The 24,568-nt window shown below is 42.5% G+C and overlaps 1 protein-coding gene across 1 annotated transcript in view; it reads right to left on the bottom strand.

The window, feature by feature from the left end:
• CNOT1 (CCR4-NOT transcription complex subunit 1) overlaps positions 1 to 24,568 on the bottom strand; it is a 4,219,019-nt gene that overhangs the window by 1,801,485 nt on the left and 2,392,966 nt on the right. The gene's annotated exons all lie outside the window — the stretch shown is intronic.

The following is a 24,568-nucleotide window of genomic DNA, read 5'->3' as shown; positions in this document are numbered from 1 at the left end:
CAATCAGGGATAAACCCAACCTGCTGTGGCAGTCCATGTGAGGACTGATGCCCTCTGCATTTCCTCTTAGGTCTGTGCCACATACTTCGAAAAAAACTCTGGGAGCAGCAGCTACAGCAAAGGGTAATGACATAAGCTGGTAATGGTGATCCCAACTGCAAACCCGAGGTACTGCCTGTGCCCTCTGGAAACATGTATGTAGTGGGCAAGGCATTTGTCAGCTTGTCACAACAATGCTAATGCATGTTGTAAGATCACAATATCACCCAAAACACCAGAAGGGCAAAAGCACCTTCATGATCAACATAGGCAAATTTTAGAGATCAGTTTAGCCCTACACAAGCTGAACTGTTTCATACACCAGCCATTTCCTTTTGTCTAGGGGGATCAGGTTCTATTCTTTCTTGTAGTAACATTTCTGCTAAAAAAGGAAATGAAAAAGTAGAAGTCTGCGGCTACCACCCCACCCATACAGTCTAAGAAGGAATCAGTACTGCAAAACTAAACAAGTATATACATTTTGAGCCTCAAGAGCAAGGTCAGTCCACCCAGGCATTCTACTTGAATGTGTTATGAGAGTGACGCTATAACATTACCAGTGTTTCTTAACATTACCAGTGTTTCTTAGTAGTTCTCAGAGTGCTAATAAAACTGAATGTTGCAGCCTTGTGTCACCCCCCCCCCTCCAGCTAGTGCAGTAATCCTGTCCAATAGAGACAGTATACTTTTAATTCAGATCTCTGTGATTAAATTAACCATCACGCAGCCCTCTCAGTGCTTTCTGCCTTAGTTTGTATCACTTAAGTCCAACCTGTTTACTTGCATCTCTATACATTCCCCTTCATTGCTAATGTATCTCCCTACTCTAATCTGTGCACAAACTCGCTACTAATAAGCAAGTCAATGTGAAGACAGACTCTCAACCTTAAACTTTGCTGTCTCTTCTCTCCTTCACTTTACAGGTAGAGTTTGAATTATTACTCACCTCTTGTGCTATCCACCCCCAGTACTAAGTCTATATTAGAATCCTGCTGAGCATGGAGCCGTCTTTAAATTACTAGTTTCCCACCAGGACTTCAGTGCTCTTCAGCAACTGAATTCTGCTTGCTGGTAAGCCATTAGACCTCAGGAATTTGTTTAAAGTGTTCAGATTTGTAAGTAACACTTTTTGCTGCCATTAATCTTGTCTTGGTGGGCTCTGCCCCACTCCGTTTGCCCTTGCTAATGCTTGAGCTCTCTCTGCTCCCTTGCCTTGCACCCAATTCCCTCCCACCCCCACTACCTCTACATTTACAGTAATCACAACCACACCCACAGCTCAATCTCACATCTCCACCAATCACAGCTCCTCAAGTCAAATCACATTACACCACACCCACTTGGTCCACCACAAAATACTCCCAACCACTCTCATTCAAGCTAGGCATTATTACATCACCCCACACTACTTACACATCCACACATAGTGCAACCCTATAATTTCTGTCCACACCTTAACCTAGAACCAACTTAAACTTTATAACCATGACTATCACACAAGTCTAGTAGGTCTTCTCATAATTCTTTATAACTCCGCAAGTTATCACTCTAGCAATATCTCTAAACTTAGCAGCACAACACTATATTATGCACTCGTATACAGACGCCACACATTATATCTGCCCACAAATGTTCAAGAACTGCACAACAGAAAAATTCAGAACCAAACGCATATGCTCTCATTCCTACTCCAAAAAAAACAATACTTTCTCACATTCATCACCAAATTCCAACATCTGTATCACCATTTTAACACCAGGCTCACCATAAGTGGAGAAATCCACCCAAACAAGGCCCAAAACCATCCTGTCCGACGCAAACTGCTCCAACACAATTGTCAAAACATTATACCCCCCACACTATCTTCATCCCTGGGCAAATCAACAACAGCAGCAAAACCAACCATCTTTTAATGCTGAATATTAACATTAGAAGTAACAATACAGCACCTGAACTCCAGGCCACAATAGCACACTGCACCCCAGACACAGTTGCTTTAACAGAAACCTGGCTAAACAACATAGCTAACTCAGAAGTTCTCCCTACCAGCTACATCATCATTAGAAAAGACAGATCACTTCGTAAAGGGGGTGGAACTGCCTTACTGTACAAGTCCAACTTAACAATACGTCAAATACCCAAACTCCTACTCCTCCCCCAATAATTGGGACATACTTATCTCAACTTCAACTTCACCCTAAAAAGGTCATCACCACAACTGTGATCTATATTCCACCTGGTAATACACCTGCTAGCCATGAAGACTTCTTATCCTTGTGTTCTTTCACATACTCACAAGAAACCCTTATTCTGGGAGATTTCAACCTAGATTGGTTCAGCTGTATATCAGAACCACAGAGTAATCTAATAAAACTCCATGGCTGCCAGCAGCTAGTCCAAATTCCAACTAGATGTGATATAAAATCTAAAAGGGAATCCATCCTTGACTGGGTCCTAACAACCCCACATTGTACCCCCACACAGGCAGTCTCCCCGACACCTTAAGTAACAACATAATATACCTTATACATAGCAGAGCAAGCATATGCAAAACCACTAACTATAAATCCACGAGAAACACAAAAAAAATTCTCTCCTGAGGTCATCAGTACTTTAACTCTGACTGAACCCCCTAAAAACCCTCCCACTTGACCAGGCTGTAGCACATTTAAACAAAAAAATTCTGCAACACCTAGACACGGTCGCTCCATTGTGCAAAATCAAGGTTAGAACCTCTACAAACCCCTGGCTCAGTAACGAAACCAAACAAATCCAAGTCCAGAGACACCGCCTGGTTTTACTATACAAAACCCCAAAGAAACACAAAGACTAAGTAACAAGAACTGCACAACCGTGGAAAAAAATGCATTAGGCTGGACAAAAAATCCTACTACACGACATTACAAACTAAATGCCAAGTAACCCCCCCAAAAAATTTTGGAAAAATGTAAACCAGCTACTAGAACCCACCCAAAAGGCTACCCCCGCAAACCAACTACAGATGACACTAAAGTTCTCATCGAAACACAATTCAACTCCCACTTTGTGAGCTCAATTCCATCCTTAGTATCACAGGACAGTTCCAACCTCACTACCCCCCCCCCAACACAAACATTAATACAAGCTTTACTCTCAAACCAGTTTCCACCACTTCAATCAAAAGCATGCTCTCCAAACTAAAAACCACATCAACAGCAGCTGCCTACTCCCCATCCATTTCTTGAAACTCACAGCAGATGCTATTGCTATCCCAATCTCCACTCTCAAACAGATCAATTGTTGAAAACTATGTGCCCAAACTCTGGAAAATATCCTATGTTACACCCATACATAAAGGTGGGACCTCCACTGAACTTATTAATTCCAGACCCATTGCTATATTCTACCTTGGGCCAAAATCCTAGAAAAATGCATCCATACCCAGGTGCTAAAATATCTCAGACAGCAACATCTTGTCACCTGCTCAACATGGTTTCAGACCTGCCCATAGTACCACTACAGCCCTCCTCTGCTTCACAGACACAGTAAACCATTTCAAAAATGAACTTCTGTAGGTGTCAGCTCTTTTTTTGGATATGTCCAAAGCTTCTGACACAGTCTTGCACCAAATCCTGCTAAACTAACTAAACCAAATATCACCTATCAAATTCCACTCTTACTTGGTTCCAAAACTACTTAACTGACAGGTACAAAGCTGTTAAATGGGAAAATTCTCTCTCTCCTCAGCTGCCTATAACTACAGGAGTCCAATAGGGCTCTGTCTTAGGACCACTACTATTCAAAATCTTCACAAATGACCTCCATACCTCCACACAGCATGCATCTATCATTCAGTATGCAGAGACTACCTTAATCTGTGCTGCACAAAACATTCCAACCCTCCTGCAAACAACTCAGCTAGCATCCTCGGACACTAAAACTACCTTACCAAAGCCCAACTTATCCTCAAACCAAAGAAAACTCAGCTTAGGATTATAACCAGTTCTAACTAAAAGGTACAGTTGTGTACCTACCATAAATGTAGATGTTCAAGTGTATTCACTGTTGCAGTCATTACACTTGGGTTATCCGCCGGCAGGCTACCAGCAGTTGGCTTGAGTTCCAAAGTCTTGGTCCACAGTCGGTTGCTGTCGCCTCTTCCCTGACGTCAGTGCACCAGGGGTATAAAAGATACAACAGACACCATTTTCTTCAGTTTTTCTTGCCCCAGATGCCAGGTGCCACCAGATAGGAAGGCTGGAAAAATAAAATTATGCCAAAAAGCATGCCTGTACTAATACAAACATTTCCTTCATCTACAAGCAAATACACCGCATAGGTTGTATAGAATTGAGAAGTACAGAGAAGTCCCAGCAATGAAAAGGGGGAAGGTGGGTGGGTAACCTGGAACGCAACAGTGAATACACTCGAACATCTACATTTATGGTAGGTACACAACTGTACTATGTTCATCGTGTTTCACTGTTACAGTCATTACACTTGGGTTGAATCCCAAAGCTGAGGTTGGGCGGCTTGGTCTAGATTGGATTTGGAGAGGCTACCAAGCCCTGCAGGACTGCAGTGGCAAAGCCTGCTCTGGATTTAGAGTAGAGAGGCAAGTGGTAGTGCTTGGTGAAAGTGTGCACTGAGCTCCAGGTTGCAGCTTCTAAAATGTCTTTGGTTGGTGGTACTCTGAGAAAAGCTGCTGAAGTGGCTGCTGCTCTGGTAGAATATGGCCTAATGACCTTAGACACTGATTTGCCATGCTGTGCATAACAGAAGCAGATGCAGTGTCCTATCCATTTTGAAATTGGATGCTTTGCGATAGGTTTTCCTTGCGGTCCTGCAGCATAGGCTACAAACAGTTGCTCAGTTTTTCTGAAAGCTTTTGTTTTGTCCAAGTAGAATCGCAGCAGTCTGTGTATATCCAAAGCGTGCAGAAGTCTCTCCCCCTTATTCTGGGGATTTGGGTAGAAAGTTGGTAAATGAATGGTTTGGTTCAGGGCCACATTGGAAACTACTTTTGGCATGAATGTTGGGTTTGTCCTGAGAGAAACCCTGTCCTGGTGAAAAATCATGAAAGGTTCCACAGCCATTAATGCCTGCAACTCTGATACTCTTCTTGCTGAAGTTATTGCTAGGAGCAGAGCAGTTTTCCATGATAAGAATTTTAGATCAGCTGTGCTGGCTGGTTCAAAAGGAGGCAGTGTGAGTTTTTCTAAAACAAAATTGAGATCCCAAGTTGGTACTGGTGCTCTCCTTGGGGGTCTTATGTTTTTTGCCCCTCTGAGGTACTGTCTTAGTAGAGGATGTGAAAAAATAGGAGGTTCCGTATTGTAATGAGCTGAAATGGCAGAGGCATGGATTTTAATTGATGATAAAGATAAGCCTTTGTCCAGCATCTCAGTTAGGTATTGTAAAATCTGAGGTATATTTGGAGCAAGTGGGTCGAGCCCTTGTGCCTGGTTCCAAGCACAGAATCTCTTCCATTTTTCTGCATAAGATTTCCAAGTGCTGGGCCTCCTGGCTTCTAAAATGACATCCATAACAGCTTTTGAGAGAGGTGCACTCTGATTGGTTACATTATCTGCCATGCTGCCAGATTTAAGGTTCTGAGTTGACTGTGCAGAATTCGATTGTTTTGTTGAGTCAGTAGATGAGGAATTTGAGGTAAAGGCCAAGCTGGGCCCCGAGACAAGCCCTTTAAGATTGGGTACCAGTGGCTGTCTTTTAGGAACACCTTGGTAAGAAGAGGCATTGGAGGGAAGGCATAGACTGTCAGAGCTTTCCAGCTGAATGATAGAGCATCCACTTTCCATGCTTGAGAGTGATAAGTTCTTGTGCAGAATTTCTGTAGTTGGCAATTGTGAGGGGAGGCAAAAAGATCTAGGTCTGGGCGTCCATTTTCTTGTTATCATGCTGAACACCTGTGGATTTAGTTTCCATTCGTGAGGGTCCATGAGATTTCTGCTTAGTTCGTCTGCCAGTGTATTTTTTGTTCCTAGCAGGAATTGTGCCTGCAGCTGTACCTGATAGGTTAGTGCTGTGTTCCACAAGGTCATGGCTTGCCTGCACAGGGGGTAGGAATGTGTGCCCCCTTGCTTATATATACATACATACATAACTGTGGTATTGTCCGTCTTTATTAGTAGTTGTCCTGGATGTAGTAGGTCCTTGAAAGCGGTCAGAGCATTCTGTACAGCTAGCATCTCTTTCTGATTGATGTGAAGATGCATTTGTTCCTTGGGCCACGTGCCCTGAAAACATTTTCCTGTCATATGTGCCCCCCAGGCATAATCCGATGCATCCGTTATTGTCTGCCTGGCTGTGAGTAAGGTGAAAGGCTGTCCCTTGTTGTGGTGATAGGCCTGGGGCAACCATCAAAACTCCTATTGTAGGCAGGGAATTCAAATTATGATTGTCTCCAGGCTGTGACAATGTTGGGTCCAAACACTTTTTAGATACCACTGTAGTTTCCTCATATGCAGTCTTGCATACGGAATTAGTAGAATGCAGGACGCCATGAAGCCCAGGGCCTGTAGAAATTTTTCTTGCAGGGAGCTGGGTCTTTGTTGCCATCAGATGAAAGTATTGAGTCAGTTGCCTTTCTTTGTCTGGCGTGAGATAAGCCATCTGGGCAGTTGTATTTAAGCTTGCACCCAGGAATATCTCTTGAGAGGGCACTAGTTTTGATTTCTTTTCGTTTACTGTGTACCCTAAGCAAATTAATCTTTTTACAAACGCCAGATGCTTTAGCTCTCTGCTTGACAAAGGCAGTCATCCAAGTAGGGATATATTTGAATTCCTCTGTCTGCAAAATGCAATTACTGGTGCCAGGCATTTTGCGAAGAACCTGGGCGCAGTAGATAAGCCAAAGGGCAGTGCAGAGAATTGGTAATGCATTGAGCCTGCTATGAATCTGAGGTATCTTCTGCAAGTCTGTCTGATTGGGACATGCAGGTATGCCTCCTTGAGGTCCAAAGTAACTAGCCAAGCCTTCTTGCCCAGCATGGGTAGAAGCTGCTGTAGTGTTAACACACTGAATTTTGGAACATCCAGGAAAGTATTTAGGATTGACAGGTCCAGTATTGGTCTCCAGGCTTTGTCCTTTCTGGGTACTAAGAAAAGTCGAGTAAAATCCTTGCCCCTGTTCTTGCTGTGGTACTCTTTGAATAGCTCCCATCTCCATGAGAGCAGCAATTTGTTTTTGCTCCTCTGCCCATTGGTTTTGTGGCAGGTCCGACGTACCTCTTGATTTTGGAAGTGTGTGAAAGTAGAACCTGTAACCCTGAGAAACAATATTCAGTACCCATTTGTCCTGGGTGATTATGTGCAATTTTTTTGAGAAAAGTGCTAGCTTTCCCCCTAGGGGTGCTGCCAAAAGTTAAGTGCTTGGCATCTGTAGAGGGAAGTCATTGGGACTGTTTCCTATAAGGTTGTGATTTGTCTTCCCCTCCTTTGGGGGCTGAAGCACCCCATTGTTTAGGTCTGTAGGAGCCTTGGGGCTGAGATCTGCCTCTTGGGCGTCTGTTTCTGCCTCTTTGTGGCGTGTCTGACACCGGAAAGGACCAGTTTTTTGTAGGCCAGTTTCTGCTAAACCTAGGTGGTTGAATCTGTAAGAAATCCTTTACTGTCTGCATTGATTTTGCTTTATCCTCCATTTTCTTTAACACCTCTTCTGCCTTAACACCATAGTTTCATAGTATAGTACTAGGCTATCTGCCCTGGGGCATTTGTAAGCCTAGCCATAGTGATGTGGCATTTGCCACCCCAAGAAATGGTACAAAAATGTACAAAATAAATTTAGAATACTGTGTCTAGTAGTGACACAATGAAGGTCCCCTTATATAATAGAATTAGTTTACTGTGCCCCTGTCTAGCAGTGACACAGATGTGACCCCTGGGGTAAACACGATCCCCCATCCGCTCATCAAGATTTCTCTTGAAGAGTCAGTGAGGGGCTCTGCCCAATACAAACTGGGATCTTGTTCCAAAGCATGGGAAGCCTCTGGGTTATGAATCTATCCCTCCAGCATGTCCTATTCATACTTGTGCTGAGGTTTAAGTCTTTAGCTCTCGTGGTCCTGATGGACTTGGATTTTTTGAGGTGGAGCATGTCCATCAGATCCTGATTGGACATGGCCTTGTATGTCAGGCAGAGATCACCTCTGAGCAGGCGGTATGATATTGAATAGAGCTGAAGTTTCTTTAGTCTGGCAGAATAAGACATATGTTGGAGACCCTTGATCCTCTTGGTGAGGTACTTTTGTGGTCTCTCCAGCTGTTGCAAATGCCGGGTGAGGTACATACCAAATGGGGCATTGTATTCAATCATGGGTCTGATGAGGGAGGAATATAGGGGTACAATGACATCCTTGGATCTGGATGTGAATCCCTTCATGAGGTGTGCAAGGCAGAATGTTTTTCTAACCACTTTGGCAACGTGGGTATCAAATGAGAGGCCACTGTCGACTTGGGTCCCTAGGTCTCAGATTACTTTTTCAGTACCCAGTGGGTTGCTGTCTATGTGATAATTTGTGGGTACTTTGTTTTTCCCAAAGGGGATGACTATACATTTTTTGGCATTTAGTTTAAGGCCGTAACTCCAGCACCAGTTGTCCGTTTCTGTTAGGCCTTTTTGTAGGATGTGTGTGTCTGCTGGTGTATCTACTATGGCGCCTAGTTTGCAGTCATCTGCGAACTTTGTCAGCCACAGCCCTCTCGTGTTTGCTTTAACATCTGAGAAATAAATGCCGAACAAGGGGGGTCCCAGGACAGATCCCTGTGGGACACCACTTGTGACTGGGCTTTGAGTCTGACATTGCTCCAGCGATTTTAACTTTATGGGTTCTGTCCTTTAGCCAGTTTGCAACCCATCTAGTGACATAAGGGTTTACATTTAAGCTGTTGAGCTTATCTATGATGCCTGAGTGGGGTATTGTGTCGAAGGCCTTAGCCAAGTCCAAGTATGCTGTATGGACTGCTTTGCCCTCGTCAATGGCTCTAGTGACTGTTTCGAAAAAGTCAACCAGGTTTAAAAGTCAGGATCTTCCCTTTACAAAGCCGAACTGGGTGGGGTCAAGTGTCTGTAGGTCCCCTATGTCTCTGTTTATGAGTTCTATAATGATTCTTTCCATAGCTTTGCAGACCAGGCTGGTTAAGCTTATGGGGCGGTAGTTTCCAGGGTCTGTAGAGGCACCCCCCTTGTGGAGTGGGACCACTGTTGCTGTACGCCAGTGTTCAGGTACATATCCCGAAGTAAGGCTAAGGTTAAATAGCATTTTTGTGTGTGGGTTTAGCTCCTCTTGGGAGTTCACGTAACACGCAACCCGGGATACCGTCAGGTCCCATTGATGCTGTGTTTTTTGCTTTGTTTAGGGCGGTTCTCACTTGGACATCTGAGATGATGGGGAGATTACATTCAGCTGGGATAAGTATTTCTTCTTTTGGGGGTGAAGGAGGGGAGAAATTTGCACTGAACCTGTCAGCCAGAATGTTGGCAATATCTGTGGGTTCAGTGTATTTTTTATTGTTGTGAACCAACTCTGAGCATATCTGAGGGTTTCACCAGGTTTCTAACATAGCTGAAGAAGGCTTTGTGGTTATCTTTAGTGTCCTTAGTGATTTTTCTCTCAAAGTTGGCCTTGGATGTTTTTATGAGAGAACGTACTTTTCTGCTAATGTTGATCAGAGATGTCTTCCCTTCATGGGATTTTGCTCTGACGTGCAGCAGCTTCCTTCTTTTGTTATACAATTTGTTTATGGCTGAGGTCCACCAGACAGGACGCTTACCTTTGGTGGAGAGGGACTTGGATTTGTTTGGGATTGCATGATCCATGCATTCTTGGAGATGTCCACAGAAAGCATTTGTGAAGGATTCGGCATTGTGGGATGTGGTATCCACTGGCACAGTGGGCTTAAAGGATACCATCTCAGTCTTAAGAAGAGTGAAGTCTGCTTTTGAGGAGCATCCAATAATTTTACTTTAACATGGTCAGGTAAACTTTGTTCTTTCAACCAAGCATGCCTTCGAATAACAGAGCCTGTAACTGTGGCTCTACAAGAAGCCTCTAATAAATCAAAACCACATTGTAAAGTATGCTTTCCCACTTGTTATGCTGCATGCAATAAATCCTGCATTTCCTTACTGTCAGGACTTTGAGATTAAAACCATTTTTTGCTTTAACAAGGACATGAGATACTGCTGATACTTAAGCATGTGAAACTGGCAATTCAAAGCCCTTAGAGCTAAAGTAGCAGAAGTGTAAACTTTTTTCCATCTGTCCAGAGCTCTGGAATCCCTATCCGAGGGGACAGGATTTTTAGCAGTGGAAGCCTTAACCCCTTTAGGACCCTGATAAACTGTTTCTGGATCTGCAGCAGGGTTTTTGTAAAGAAATGTATGAGTCAGGGACCCTGTAGTACCTGTCTGGCTTGACTAGTGCAGGGGGTAAAGGATCAGTAGTCAGACTGGATTCAGAGAAAACATCAACAACAATATCAAGCACAGGGGGAATAGCCAGGGGCCTGTGCTGGGGCAATAAAAGAAAGTCTCTGAGCATTTCTTGGATTCTGAATAATCCTAGCTCTCCCAATGGAAATGTTCTCTTATGGTGTGCAGGGTTTCCCCAAAAGAATAATCTTCAGGCGGAGAGGCTGAAGGTATAGACTCTTCTGCATCAGCGTCCTCATAGGGAGGGAGAGAGTATCCCTGATCAGAAGAGGAATCAGAGGAAATAGAAACCTGGTCAGAGGAATCATAGTCAGTGTCTTATAGGTTCATAGGTTCATACTAGCCTATCTGCCCTAGGGCATTTATAAGCCTAGCCCGAGTGCGTGTTGCTTTCGCCACCCCTCGCCTCTGAGTAGGCGGTATGCGACTGAATACAGCTGGAGTTTCTTCAGCCGGGCAGCATATGACATATGTTTGAGACCCTTGACCCTCTTGGTGAGGTACTTTTGGGGTCTAACTGCTGCAGGTGTCGGGTAAGGTACATCCCAAATGAGGCATTGTACTCAATTATAGGCCTGATAAGGGAAAAGTATAGGGGGCATAATGACTTCTCTATCTAGATGTGAATCCTTTCATGATAAGGTGGGTAATATAGAAGGTCTTCCTAACCACCTTGGCAACGTGAGTGTCAAATGAGAGGTTACTGTCAACTTGGGTCCCTAGGTCCCGGATTACTTCTTCCGTACTTAATGGATTACCACCTATGTGGTAATTTGTGGGTACTTTGTTTTTCCCAAAGGGTATGACTATACATTTTTTGGCGTTCAGTTTAAGGCCATGGCTCTGGCACCAGTTATCCGTTTCTATAAGGCCTTTCTGAAGGAAGCTTGTGTCCACTGGAGTATCAATTATGGCGCCCAGTTTGCAGTCATCTGCGAACTTTGTTAGCCACAATCCTCCTATGTTTGCTTGCACCTCGGAAAAATAAATGCCAAACAAGAGGGGTCCCAGGACAGAGCCCTGTGGGACACCGCTTGTGACTGGCTTAGAGTCTGACATGGCTCCAGCAATTCTGACCTTGTGGGCTCTGTCCTTGAGCCAGTTTGCAACCCATCTTATGACATATGGGTTTACATTTAAGCTGGTGAGCTTGTCTATGATGCCAGAGTGGGGTATTGTGTCGAAGGCTTTTGCAAGATCAATGTCCCCAATGTCTTTGTTTATGAGTTCCATAATGATCCTCTCCATAGCTTTGCAGACCAGGCTCGTCAAGCTTGTGGGGCGGTAATTTCCAGGGTCCGTAGAAGCACCTCCTTTGTGGAGTGGGACCACTGTTGCTGTACGTCATTCTTTGGGTACGTATCCTGTACTAAGGCCAAGATTAAACAGCAGTCTTATGTGCGGGTTTAGTTTCTCTTGGAGTTCATGTAGCACGCAACCTGGGACACCGTCTGGTCCCACTGATGTTGTGTTTTTAGCTTTGGAGAGGGCGGCTCTCACCTGGGCATCTGAGATGTCAGGGAGGCTACACTCTGCTGGGATAGATATTTCTCCTTTTGGGGGGAGGGGGGAGAGAAATTTGCAATGAACCTGCCAGTATGTTGGCAATGTCTGTGGGTTCAGTGTATTTTTTGTCATTTTGGACCAACTCTGAGCATATCTGGGAGTTTCCACCCAGGTTTCTAACATAACTAAAGAAGGCCTTGTGATTTTCTTTAGTGTCTTTTGCGATTTTTCTCTCGAAGTTGGCCTTGGATGATTTTATGAGTGATCGTAGTTTTTTGCTAGTACTGATCAGAGATGCCTTCCCTTTTGGGGATTTTGCTCTGTCATGTAGTAACTTCCTCCTCCCGTTGTAAAGCTTGTTTATGGCTGGGGTCCACCAGACAGGACGCCTGCCTTTGGGGGAATGGGTCTTGGTTTTATTTGGGAATGCATGATCCATGCATTCTTGAAGGTTTTCGTAGAAAGCTTTTATAAAGGATTCAGCGGTGTGGGCTGAGGTTTTTACTGGCCAAGGGGCCTTGAAGGATACCACTTCAGTCTAAAGAAGTGTGAAGTCAGCTTTTGAGAAATTCTTCACTGTGGTCTATTGTGCTGGGGGTGGGGGCGGGATGTGGATTTCCAGTGAGATTAATTTATGGTCTGATCTCACCAAAGAGGGATATACTTCTGGTGTGCAGCATTGTGTCCCCATGTTTGTGATGATCAGGTCTAGTATATTATCTCCTCTTGTGGGAGTGGTGACTAGTTGTTCCATCGCATTTGAGTTAATGAATTCTAGGAACCTTTGGGCCAGGGTGTTGGGGCTTGAGTAATGCTCCCAGTCTATGTTTGGGTAGTTGAAGTCTCCCAATATGATGGTATTTGAAGAGACATTCATACTCTCCATGTCTTCAGGAAGGCTGAGTGGAGTTCCTGAGTTTGAGAGGGTGGTCTGTAGCATGCTACAAACTGTAGGGAAGTTTTGCCTACGGTTAGTTGCACCTGGATGGTCTTGCCTAGCCCTTTTGTCCGGAGGGAGATGGGAACCCCTGATTAAAGTAATTAGGTCTTCGGCCATTTTAAGCATGTTTCTTTGGCATGGATGACTGTTCGGCAGAATGCTGTACTTGTTTCCTTGTCTTTAATGGTGTTTTTTAACTTTGCCTTGGATGCTGCAGTGGGCTTAATTGTAAGCTGTGAAGGTCTGAAAACACCCTCAGAAGCCGATGCCTGCTCAGCGGCTCCAGACCCATCTGAGGGAATAGTTTCTGTAGGCCCAATACCTTGAGTTTCCACAGGCCTCGGTGTCTGCACGCGGCTGTTGGTAACGGCCTGTGGCTCTGAAGTAGCGGGTGTCAGGGGCTGCGAAAGCGCCTCACTGAGAACCGGCGAACCGCCGACTGGCCTAGAAGAGGCTTCGTTGTCAGTTTTGGACCTCTGATGCCTGTCCTTTTCTTTGTTTTTGCGTTTTTTTTATAAATTCCGGTCGTCGGTTGTTCTGACGGCATTATGTAATTAAACCTTCGGCCAAAATAATGTAAAGCAAAATCAAACCGATGTTTAATAGTGCGTTTGTTGAATCTAGTACAAAAACGACAACTAGTAACGTCGTGGTCAGGGCCTAGGCAAGGAATACAGCAACAGTGAAAGTCCTTATGATGTATTTGCTTTCCACAAGAAATACAATTGTTAACTTTTACTGACATCAGTCTGGAGCAAGAAAAAGTTTCCCCAACTGGGTACTTGGCTTTACTGAAGACTTCGGATCTGAAATTCGAATTCGAAAATCTCAGGAGTCGGCCAACCGGCACTTGCGAACTGCTTTTGCTTTGGGCACCGTGCGGCAAGAAAGACTGAAGAAAATGGCGTCGGTTGCATCTTTTATACCCCTGGCGCACTGACATCAGGGAAGAGGTGACAGCAACAGACGCCGGATCAAGACTTTGGAACTCGGGTCGACTGCAGGTAGCCTGCCGGCGGATAACCCAAGTGTAAAGACTGCAACAGTGAAACACGATGAACATCACTGATAACCGTCCATTCACTATCTACTCCAAAAATGCTACTCAGATCGCTCCAGTGGCACAGGCTAAAGCTATTGGGAATAACCAAAGACTCCCACCTAAAATTTGATGGTCATTTCAACTTAACTATTAAAAAAGTACATGCCAAACTGGGATCACTCTACCATATCAAACCATTTCTTACCAACACAAGATCAGTGATTGCTCGCTCCCAACTTCTATCCACCCTACTCTATGCATTTCCCATTCTGAGTAATCTGAACAAAACTGAACTAAGCAAAATGGAAACCTGCAACAGAATTACCCACTTTGCTGCAAATTGCTCATATAGAACTCATCACTGTACTGCTTTGAGACAGCACCACTGACGAACTGCCCAATCTCCTAACCTACAATCAGCTCTGCCTCCGTCACTCTATCACCTCCCCAATATGTGTCCTGCCCACAAAAACCTAGTACATCACTCAGCCAAAAGGCCTCTTAGATCATCAAGCAAACTACTACTAGAAGTCACCAACAGCTACAATAGCTTTGGAGACGCACTATAAATTAGTTCAGTGGCTAAAAAATGTCTCTCTCCCCCCACTAGCATACAAAACACATTGTCCAAAGCCTCCTTTAAAAACCTCTTTAGGTAACATCTCAAGCAAAGTTGGCAGTGCCATGACTGCTCCCCAGGCTAGTGAAAGTGGACAAGGTACACATACTAAACCTAGAGTACTTGATAATAGTTTTCACTATTACTCACAAACACTGGCTAATGTACAATGTATATACTGTACCTGTGTACTATGTATGTATTCTAACTATGTTCCAAATTTCAGCTGTACACCACAAATCTATTACCTTTATTTTTAAATTACTTTCTTGTTTGTTCTCTCCACTTTAACTGTTGATGTACTGCATATCACTGTAAAATCATGTCTATTGTAATTTGCGTGTATACTGATCATATCTAAATGTATCTGCAATTTTTCTATGTGGAGCTTTTCTCCCCAGGCCTCTGCTAAAAAAAGGGCCTTTTCGGCTCAGACATCACCGGTTAACAAATGTAAGATAAAATAAATAAATAAAATGTATTTACCATAACAATAGATCAGTGTTGGCTTCTTCAACCAGGTTCAATCTATGGGTTATATGATTTGACACCAGCCAACTCAATCTTCAGTCCAAGAGCTCCACTTCCTTTACCCACAATGCCCTGCTCTAATTCTCTCTCCTCAGATTGAGCTTGCCCATTACCCCTGAAACAATACTGAAGCTAAACAATATGCTAATAAAATAAGTAAAAGGACAGGGTAACAGATAACGACCCCTAAACGCCAGCTTAGAGGCCAGGTTGCAAGGCCAATCGGAAGCACTTCCCTAAAAAGTAACAGTTTGGAGGGGGCATGGTGGAAAGGATAGCTGAGCCAGTTGCAAGAAGACAACATGATCTATTCTTATGGCAAGTACATAACTTCATATACAATATCTTTTTCCACCTGGTCTCAGCTATGGGACACAAGCCATAAAACCCCAGAAGGCCCTATGAAAGTACATTCTGCAAAATGGTTGAACCAAATAAAGCTCTTGATCTAGACTAAATATCCAGTTTGCAATGGGACACAAAGGTATGAGGAGTATTATACCAGGTAGTTGCATTGGAAAGGTCAAACAGAAGCCTGCGAGAAAAAGGCAATTAAAACAGCCACTGCTTTAATGGAATGACTTCCAGCCTTCACAGGTAAAGACATTTCTTAGAAGGATTACAAAGAAATCAGAGAGCCATTTGGATAGGGTCACTTTGGAAACAGGCACATCAAGCCATGACTTTGAAAAGGAAATAAAATGTTGGTGGGATTTCCTAAAACTTTTGGCTTTATCCAAATAGAAACGGAGATGTCCAGTCACATCCAAACAATGAAGCAAATATTCTCCCCTATTACTAAAATTTGCAATGAACACTGGCAAGTGAATGGGCTGGTTCAAAGTAGACTCAGAGGCCACACTGGGCCAGAAAAGAAAGGAAGGGTTTCTCATCAAGATAACTATCCTTATAAAAAAAATCAAGTAAGGATGCACAGAGGATATTGTCTGTTACTTCAGCCAGAAGAGTATCAGAGCCCCTCAAGAAGGCGTTACAGAGCTTACGAGACACCAGGGTAGTATTACCTCTGCCAATATGAAAGTTAGAAATGGTGGACAGCTGAACCTTTATGCAGGATCAATTCAGACCAGAATTAGAAAGACCAGCTAAGATGTCAAGAATGGCATTCAAAGGTGCTCAAAAAGGGTCCAAACCTTTGCAAGAAACTCGAACTGAAAAACACTTCCACTGCCTATCAAAACTTCCTGGTGCAAAGTTTTTGGTACAACAAATGAATATGAAAAAAAAAAAACCCTGAGAGCCTGGATTCCTGGCCATCATTGGAATTAGAGAAACCATGTGGTTATTTGAGGGAGAGAGGTTTCAAAAACGGTAACCCTAAAGATGAGAACTCAGATCCAGACTCAGATCCTGCACCCAAGGGAGGGTGAAGCAGTTGAGGTATAAGAGGGGAACCAGACTTGACAGGACCAGAACAGGGCAATAACAGATTACTGTTGCTCTGCAACATACTGTCCTCTGAAAGAACTTTACTTGGGGTGTTGGGTGGTTGCTGTGAATGACACCCAGGGACCAAGCATTACAAAAGTGTTTGTCCCTTGGTGACGGTCCCTTGGGAGGGATCAAGGCATAAAAGCTGCTGCACTTGTGTTGTATGGGGAAGCAAAAACATTGCAGTATGAAGTGCATCGGTAGCTGAAAATTTGGGCCGCTACATTGAAGGACAATTATGAGGCAGAAAGATGTTCCTGCTCACACCGTCTGCCAGAAAGCTGAATTTTCTCTGGATGTGTATTACAAATCAAAAACCACTGATGGGATACTACCAAACCCTCATGGTTTCTTGACTCGGAAGGGGGGAGGGATAGGAAAAAGATCCTCCTTGCTTGTTCAGATATCAAACCACTGATGAATTTGTTAGTTTAGATGACAATCGCATGTTGGGTACAATGTCTCAAAAGACATGCAGTGCCAGGACCACCACACATCTCAAAGCTGGCATGAAGAATTGCCTCATAACTCGACCAATTCTCTTGGACAGTCTTCCATCTGAAAAACTCCTCACCCCAGAAGGAAAGTTTGTTACCACTACCTGGGTATGGGGAAGAACAAAAGGTCACCCCACAGTGACCAGCAGGAACGTGAACCCCCAAATGTGAAAGCAACAGATGTTTGTCAAATCCACAGGATACATTAGGTAAGACCACTAAACTGCTACAGTCTACTGTAAAATTCTCATGTGGAATCTTGCTAGAGGAACATGACAGATGCCATATGCCCAAGATGGTGGAGTACTGAAGCTGTAGAAGGTTTAAGTGTCTGAAGAATGAAAGAAGCCTCTAGACCAGGTGTGTCCACCAACAGGTGGTTCTAGGGTCACAATCCGGCCCACCAAAACATTTTATCTGGCCCTCGGTATGTCCTACAACATTTTTTATTTATTTATTTTTATTTTACATTTGTTGACCGGGCTAGTCTAACTGGATACATATCCATTTTCAGTAGAGGCCTGGGGAGAAAAGCTCCACTTTAAACTAAATAAATCAAGCCAGAACAAAAGTCCAAAAAATATCTAAAATACATACTTGAAGATTTTCTTCAACAACTTGAGTTATACAGAACTAAGATTATACAGACTGTGACTACTGAGTTTAACAAGGCGAAATACAGTACTATTACCAAGGGAAAGAGACTGATATTCACCATTAGCATATTGAACAGACAGATACATGTCAGACATGGTAATGTAGCCCCCCACAAATGTTGTGAAGTATGGTAAGTAGCCAGTGAACTGTTTGATAAGTGACTCCTGAGCTAAAGAGGTTGTTCACCCCTGCTGTGAATGAAGGGAAGCAAGTCTTGACAGCGGTAGCTTGGCTGAGTGACCTTATGTAAATGGCAACTGATAAATTCCAATACTTCAACTGGCTCCAGGCTAGATCTTTTGTAATCCACTGTTATGCCAATTAACAGACACAAATGGAGGCATGAAGTCTTGAGCTTTGATTAGGGATGTTTTTGTGGAAGCAGTGAAGAGCCAATCATCCAGGCATGGGAAAACCTGATATCTCTGCAGCCTGAGCCAGGCTGCCACAACATCCATGTATCTAGTAAACATCCAGGGAGCTGTGGTGAGACCAAAGGGCAGAACCCAAAAACAGTACTGATCCCCCTCCCCTATCAAGAGAACAGAAATCTCCTGGAAAGCCTCACTGCCTTTATGTCATGGTAGGCATTCTTGACATTAGTGCGCAAATTCCAAATGGCGTACCTCAGGAGAGGTAGTATGCACTGCAGCATGATCATCTGGAATTTGGTCTATTTGACAAAATGATTCAGCTTACTTTGATCCAGAATTGTCAGGTTTTTTTTCTTTTAACCAAAAATACTCTGGAATAGACCCTGGATTCTCACTAGTCTGGTGGGACCTCTGATAAACCCAATAAAAAAGGAGGTGGAGATGCAATAATGTTTACTAATTCCCTCACTATAATGCAATGCTCCAACCACATTCCCCAGTTTGTCAATGCAGAAATAACCACTGCCTTGTTAAAAATAAACATATAAAAATCTCTGCCTTTTTGCCCTCTACATCCCACCAGGAAACATCATCCCCATAGTACAAGATATCCTCACTTAGATCTCCTCCAAAATAAAAAAAAATTAAAATCATCCTAGGGGATGTAAATATCAACTGGACAAATCTGAACTTCAATCCCTTTACCAACAATATGAATGTATTCAACTTCACCCAACTCCCCAACCAGACCATCCAAAGACTACTCCCTTCAGGTGCATCCTGGACCGGATACTTATGCACCCCAACAAAATATCTGAAGTAAGCACCCTACCTGACTCCCTAAGTCACCACCTCCCCGCATACATCCACCAGTCTAATCTCCAAGCACCCTACAACACCAACACTACTATAAGGAAATTCGCAACCTAACTTCAGCCCACTACTCTTCTCTGACACCTTAAAAGGATAAACTGGAACATACTAAAAACGCTCCCAATTAGATAATGCGGTTGACTATTTCAATAATTCCTTCACAGACGCACTAAACCACCAAGCACCAATACGCATAAAAAGAATAAAAAGTACTCTTGCCCCATGGCTGACCAAACCCACCAAGGATCTCGTGCATCTAAGAGAGAAAACCCTGAAGTACTACAGAAAAAACAAAAAACAAGACTTCCTCTTGCATTTTAAACAACTCTGTAAACCAAGTAAAGAAACTAGTTCATAAGGAAAAAAAAAAATACTACACTAAACTTGAATCCAGCCACAATCTAAACTTCCCCAAAAATTCTGGAATTCAATCTCCTCTCACCTTAACCAAGACACCAAAGAAAATCCCTGCTCACATCCCAACAAGACATCCCAGGAAATAACATAACTTTTTAACTCTTTCTTCATAAACTGTATAGCTGACATCACTGCAACCTTTCCCAACACTAGCAAAATAAATAACATTCCTCTCCCCAATTCACCCTCCCCTTAAATATGTCAACACTATTCTCCCTCCCTTAACGGCCACTCCTCCCCCTGCCTCCAACTTCACACTCCAACCCATCTCCACCGCAACTATAAAAAAGACTATTCAAAATTTAAACCCTACTCAAAAGTTACAGATAACTTGTTGACCACTTTCTTAAAGGCTGACGCTGAAGTCATCGCTTACCCCATCAGTAGCCTGATTAATAGATCTATTCTGGAATTTTATGTACCCAAATTGTGAAAAAGGCTTACATTCTCCCTCTCCACAAAGATAGCAAAAACAATGATATAGCCAATCCACCCTATTGCCATACTACCAACAGTCTCCAAGATACTAGAAAAATGTATCAAGACTCAGATCATGCCCCATCTCACCCAAAACCACCTATCATATCTCCACCTCAACATGGCTTTAGACCAGGTCACAGCACCACTACTACCCATATATCGTTTGAAAAATTAACAAGGCCCGAGACTCTAGAAAAACTGTTGCAACCATACTCGGACCTCTCAAATGCCTTTGATATAGTCTCCCACCCTTTTCTACTATCAACTCGCTCACTTCTCTTCTTTACCCCCACCAGCAAAAACTGGTTCTCTAGCCATCTTTTACAGGCAAGCAGTCAAAATGACAAACCTCCATCTCATCCTACCTTAATACCCCTACCAGAGTTCATCATCAAGGCTCAATACTTTGCCCCCTATTATTCAATATCTTTATCAATAACTTCCACACCTTTATGTCCAATTGCAATATAACTCAGTACACTGACGATTCAATGGTATTCTGCTCAGCCGATTCAACTTCTGATCCATTACTCAAAACAAACTTTCTCCACCACTGAATTCTGGATGTTTAGCAACCACTTAGCATTGAACCCAAACAAAACTAAACTCATGATTTTCACCCCATCCAAACTTACCATATTACACAAAGATACTTACAAGATCCACAGCCAAAAGAAATCTGTAACAGAAATAGTCTCCCACACAAAACTACTTGTAGTCAAAGATGAACTGAAATTTGATATCTACGTACACCAAAATATCACAAAAGAAATCAAAAACTTGGATTGCTTTACAGACAATCAATACCTAAATCTCCTCCTCTAGGAAATCACCTGCATCTATCTACTTTCACCCCTCTCTCATGTATGGTTTCACTCTTCTCAACCTCCAAACCTCCCTAAAAGCCAAGCTGGAAACCTGCTACAAGATAACCAAATTTGCAACAAGTTCCAAATACTCCTCCACAACTATAATGCAGTTTGCTCACTAAATTGGTTGGAATTACCAAGTTACCTCGACTACTTACAACTTACTATTACTCACAAACTCATCTTTAAACCTTCTGATTGCCCATCCCTTAATTCCATCTTCACCTATTACCTCCCTAACAGGGCCCTTACATCCAAAAATAAGAATTTATTTCTGTTGCATAAGCATAAACATCCTCCTGGACAACTTCTCTTCTCTTTCTTCCTAGTCAAAAAGTGGACAGCTCTCCCACTATCCATCAGAACTATCAAAAACCGTCTCAATTTTAAATCTTCTCGACACTCTTACCTCTCTGCTACCAGACTCCTGTCTAGTATCCAGTAAAAAATGTTGCTGTTAAAAAAAAAAAAAAAAACCTGTTTACTAATGGCTAATTTCTAAAACTTGATCTGTAAAATGTCTATGTATATTACTTTCCATTTACAGTACAGAGGTCCTCCACGAACCTCCACTTTTCAATTTCTATACATGGTACACTGTGTTAACATATTATTGTAACTGTATATCTACTTTAAGATGCTACTATTTTAATAATGTGTAATCTTTTCTAATACTGTGGAACATTTATCCCTGGGCCTCCACTGAAAACAGGCTCAATATGGCCCAGTGGACTTCCCCAGTTAAACTGCAAATAAATTAAGTCAGTGGGTCATCAGCATCTGAATTCTGGCAGCACAGCTGCATTCCTTCTCTGATACGGTGGTACATCCGAAGAGATTCTTGAGAGTTCTATGGAGTAAATAAAAAGTGAATTTTATAACCTGTGGACACAACTCTCAATACTCACCCATCCAAGCTGATGGCTTTCAAAGCTTTTGAGTGCCTCCAGACTAGCCAGGTGACCATTCAGGAGTACTGAAAGGGACCTACCAGAAATAGGCTCATGGAAGCCCTCATTCTGCTGACCACCTCTGCCTCATAGGTAGCATCCATTATAGTTACCACTCTGCTGCCGGAAGCACCTTCACTTAGGGTCCTGAAATGGCTGCTGTGCTTTACGAAAAAAGTGCTGCCCCCTCTTTCAATTCCTAGAGAACAAGGATGGCAAAATGCACTGACAGTATACAGTGGCTTTCTGCCCTGTTCACTCCTAGCAAGCATCTCCTTGACCTTTGGGTCACAGAGAACTACTACTAAATGGAGAGTTGAAAAAAAGGGCACCTTAAAGCAGTCAGCAAAATTACATAAATGCATGCAGATGTGACTGCGCTTGGCGATGACAGCACCTGCCTTATGGGACATCACATCGGCCACAATATATGAGCTATAGCTCATCAGATGAGGAACTGAAAGCACAACTGCAAGTAGTCAAAATGTTTTCAGATGATATAAGAATGGCAACTCGGCACGTAAAAATCTACTGCCAATCATTAGTGGACTGGAGTTCCGCTGTGGCAACCCTTAACCGGGAAAAGCTGAAAGACACAACAACATAAGAATGTCACGTGGTCTTGATAAATGTGCAAAAGGAACATTTAAAGCAGGAAAGCTGCAGCATCAAGAAAACATCAGTTTGGGACAAGAACGGGATATAAAAGAACTTGAGCAAAAGGGATAGTATAAATATTTGGGAGCCGATGAAGGATCAACAATAAAACATGAACAAATGCAAATAAAACTCAGTAAGGAATACTTTAGAAGACAAATTAATCCTGAAAACAGCGCTGACATCTAGGAACAAAGTTTAAGCTGTAAATCAATTTGCTCTTCCTGTCCCAACTTACAGTTTTGGAGCGATTGATTGGCCCCAAAAGGGTGTTTGTTAGATTAGACGAGAAAACAAGAAGGATGCTTCATGCTCACCAAATGATTTATAAAAATCAGTGCATACCAAAGTTATGTATTTCCTGTTCCGGAGGAGGTACAGGCCTCCTTGAAACTGACTACATGTACAGCTCTGCAATCGTGGGACTGCATACATATCCGCCAACCTCAAGACCCAAACAGTGAGTTTTGAAACATGAGGAGAATAAATCTAAGATGACTTCCCTTCTTAATCTAGCAGAAGCATGTCAGTGTCAAGCGGGAAATGGAAATCAAACCAGAAGTAGATAAAAATCAGGCAGCAACTGAATGTGACAAAAAACAAAAATATAAAGTGAAGTATCAGGTGAAAAGGCAAGAAATTAGTAAAATACATAAATATAGTTGCACGTATAGAAAACTCTTGTACCAACCTTTTGTTGATCAGGATCGAATGCAAGAAAGGTTAAGCAGAGGCAAACTCAAATCAAAAGATGAAAGGTTAACAATGGTGGCCCAAGATAGTGGACTATGTACATGTAAAGTCCTTTGAACATGTGGGAGAAACAGACAAATGTAGGCTCTGTAAAACAGCTGGAAACCGTTGCAAACCTCATTGCTGGTTGTGACATCCTAATGGCAGGAGGGCTGTATACTGAAAGGCATAATAATGTGGCAAGACTGTTGAACTGGGGATGGTACAAACATAATATTAAAAGGCTGAAAAACACTGGAAACATGAGCCACAAATCATCACAGAAAATGAAGTCTACATCACATGGGGTAACCCATTACCAACGGTTCAAAAGAAAGATGAGAGAAAACAGATATAGTGGTCCATGAAAAGACAAAAGTAGCACTGATCACTGAAACTGCCACACCCAGTGACTAGTGTGTCTTGCGTAGAGAGAAAAAGACAAATATCAGGATTTACAGGCAGAAATGAGGGCAATGTGGAAGACAGACACTTAAGACAGTTCTAATAGTAGTAGGAGCAACGGGGTCTTGTAAAAAAGAATCTACGATCATATTTAGATATGTAACTGATACATGTAACTCCATACAAACTGCATAAGGAGTCACTACTGGGCACATTGCAGGTGCTGCAAAAAGCACTTCCGGCTGCCATCAAAGACTGAAATACTAATTTCACAAACTTTAATCATACTATGATTTAGGAATGGGGTCCAATCCTGTCATGGTATGAAAAACTGAAAAGACTTGGAGAAATTAAAAGACAACAGCCACATGGACACATTTGTAACAGACTGCATAGTTGAAAACTGAGTCTCTAGAGTGTGTAGGTCTCTAAAAGGCTGCAGAGTCTTCAAAACCTTTGACAATTTAACTTCTACGTCTCACTGAAGTCTCATCAAATGGGAAAGGTAATAAATCAGTCACGAATGGCAATGGCAAAAGCAAAGAAAATCCAAAGACCTCAGATGCGACAATAAATGTTGAATCCAACCAAAATAGCGTACAAATCTCTTTAATACACGCTTTCATCTCACGACTTCATCAGAATACATTCACTTCCACACATCCTATTGTTTAAATAAACAACCAATTAAACAATTATCATGCTCATTAAAATTATTAATTTAAAAACAAATTTGTTAAAAAAACAGTACCTAACTACCAAATAAATGGAACACATCACATTTCTTATTTATTCCTAATTTCCTATATTTCAAAAAACATCTAACATTAATTGTTTCATTTAAACCAAGAAACTTGTCAGAATTTAACCTTACTTGCCATATTGTTTCCCTCTGTTCCAAATAATTTTTAAAATCACCAGCTCTATTATCAGGTTCACATTTCTAAAACAGAAAATACAAATTTCTTAAAACAAGGACACACTACAGAATGCTTATATAAAGCATTCTTGTCATCCTTGCATTTTATACTATATAAATGTTCTTTAATATGGGTACCTAAACTGCGTGTCGTCATTCCTACATAAAAAGCGGGGT

Source organism: Protopterus annectens, chromosome 8.part0 (genome assembly GCF_019279795.1).
Source record: "Protopterus annectens isolate FY-2018-M chromosome 8.part0, PAN1.0, whole genome shotgun sequence".
Taxonomy (NCBI): domain Eukaryota; kingdom Metazoa; phylum Chordata; order Ceratodontiformes; family Protopteridae; genus Protopterus; species Protopterus annectens.
This window is presented reverse-complemented; position numbering and strand designations above follow the sequence as displayed.